Source organism: Pipistrellus kuhlii, unplaced genomic scaffold (genome assembly GCF_014108245.1).
Source record: "Pipistrellus kuhlii isolate mPipKuh1 unplaced genomic scaffold, mPipKuh1.p scaffold_m20_p_4, whole genome shotgun sequence".
In the NCBI taxonomy this organism is placed as follows: domain Eukaryota; kingdom Metazoa; phylum Chordata; class Mammalia; order Chiroptera; family Vespertilionidae; genus Pipistrellus; species Pipistrellus kuhlii.
Window position 1 is genome coordinate 53,644,950 of NW_023425540.1, and position 2,558 is coordinate 53,647,507.

At 39.2% G+C, this 2,558-nt stretch overlaps 1 pseudogene; it reads left to right on the forward strand.

The window, feature by feature from the left end:
- The first annotated feature begins 1,109 nt into the window (after positions 1–1,109).
- On the forward strand, positions 1,110–1,909 carry LOC118703647 (annotated as a pseudogene).
- Positions 1,910–2,558: the final 649 nt, after the last annotated feature.

Sequence of the window (2,558 nt, forward strand, 5' to 3'; positions counted from 1 at the left end):
AAAAGTTTTGCATTCTGATAATGTAATATAACATTTTTCTTTTTTGTATATCAACATAGGTTATTTGAAGAAAGTATATATATGCATATGTATATATGCACATATATATGCATATGTACATATATACACCCATATGTATACACACATATATATACATATGCATGTATATGACATATACATCCCTTATTTGTGCTAAAAATCTAGAAAGGCTTTTAGAGCCAATTTATTGAAAAAGCTTGACATGGCATTTTGTGAAGACAGTGCAAGATAAAGTTCATAGTCGGGGGGACTGGTCATGAATATTTGAGATGATATAAAGTATTTTAAAACATTGACAAATCCATTATTGTGCTCCCCGTTCTGTGAAGGAGAGCTGGATAGTCATACAGAATGCTGTCTTGCACAGCAATTCCATTACTATTAACAACGAAGGTACTGACCCTGTCAACAATGGACATACACTTTTTTTCCTTGCTTGATAGGAATCAGAAATTTAGGCTCTTATGTCCATGACTATTTCAGAGAGAATAAGATTTCAGCAGTTCTCATTATTAATCCTCTTACCTCCTTCTTGAGCATTACCTCTGCCCATGCATGTAATAATGAGAATAGGAGTTTACATGTTGATTACCAGTGCCTGACCAACCACATACATATATCGATATGCAGGGAATTCGGCTCAAATACACTGTTTTCAAAATTTTTATTGCTGACCTTTGAAAAGTCTATAATGACAGTCAAAATAGTGTAATGATAAAAATGATCTAATTGTAGTTCAATTTGATATGCTACCCTTGCAACTTTAATACCGTCAAACACATCTTTGATTATTATTTTCAAAGTCTACAAAAATCTCTGATACTAGAAATGTATTCGCTGCCATTGCTCCTCTTCCTCTGGCTGCATTGACAACACTCTGGGACTTACCATCATGGATACTCTCTTGGGAGCAAATGGCACTTCTACCTTTACCTTTTTCCTCACCTATGAGCATCTTCTCTGCCCTGGCCATGGTCTTCATGAGGCAAAAGGAAACACCTCCAACCAGAAGACCCAGGAGTTTAAGTAACAGCAGTAGCAGAGGTGAATATGCTCATCAGGGTTTCTAATTGCCTGTCACCAAAGTCAATAGGACTGGCACATAGCACTAGCTTATAACTGCCAACAGGCTCTTTGGAAAAAAGTCTTATGCTTCTCATAATGCTTATGATTTCAACTCATCTTTCAAAGATTCGTGCGGCAAATTCTACCAAGCAGTGGTGGAAGAGCTTGACTTCTTCAAAGCTACAGAGGAGGCTACCTGATGTGTAACTAACAAGACAGAGGGTAAAGTACAAAGTTGCTGTCTCCAATTTCAGTGACTAGTAATCAAGTTACTTGCCTGGTTCTCATGAATGCCATCTACTTCAAAGGAAACTGGGATAATCAGCTTAACACACAGAAAACCAAGGAAAGACCATTTAAAGCCAGCAAGCATGAGGAGAAAGGTCATGGAGGATGTCCTTGGCTCTCTGGGGATGAACGATGTCTTTGAGCGGATCATGGCAGACTTTCCTGGAATGTCGTCAGGCAGAGAACTGTTTCTGTCCAAGGTCAAGCACACGTCCTCTGTGGAGGTCAATGAGAAAGGCACTGAGGCTGCAGCCGCCACCTGGGCCATCGTGACGCTTCATTGTGCAAGGATCACCTCCAGGTTCTTGCTGACCACCACTTCCTTTTCTTCATTCAGCACAGCAAGACTAATGGCATTCTGTCCTGTGGCCAATTCTCCCTCCCTCAAGGGAATGGTCAGTATGGCACGCAGCCCTTCTTCTCTCCTACAGACCCACTCTTCCTCTGCCACTTGCTTCACAATGTGCCTGAAATCCAAAGTAATCTTTGGTGACAATCCATAAATAAAGAGCCTAATTTTGAAGAAGAAGAAACAAAGAAAAATGTTTTACACCTTCCCAATACGTCATCACAACCTCTCCTTTTGTCTTCCGTCACATTTTCATTCATTTCATCATTATTAAAAACAATTTTTGATCAAAGATGAGCTGTTCAAAAACTCACTGTCTCTTCCTTCAGTTTTTGTTGTGCCTCTTCATTTCACCCCATGGAGCAAATGAATGAGAGAGGAAATATTAGAGAGATGCTAGTCACTGTTAACTGGTACACAAATATATCCAGTAAATAAATAAATAAAAAATCAGAAATGCCTTTTGGACACTAATGAGACATATTGCTTTGAGCAAAAGTGACATGCCAGATTACTCTTATAAAATAAAACAGCTTGACAGCATGCAGCTCTCTCCCCACTCACATGACCCTGATAATTTCTCCTGGCACCATTTGACTCTACTAAGTATATATTTATTCCATAACGATTCCTCGCAAAGGACTATGGGGAGTAATATTGTTGATACATGCAATATAAGCCATTCTTGCTTGCCCTTTCCCCAGTTGTGCTGGCACTTGCTGACAGTTGTAAAAACTTGTTGTTGTCATAAGCCACGACAACTCCAAAGGCACACAGGGAACAGATGTATGCTATAATAATAACAAGTTGCCACTTA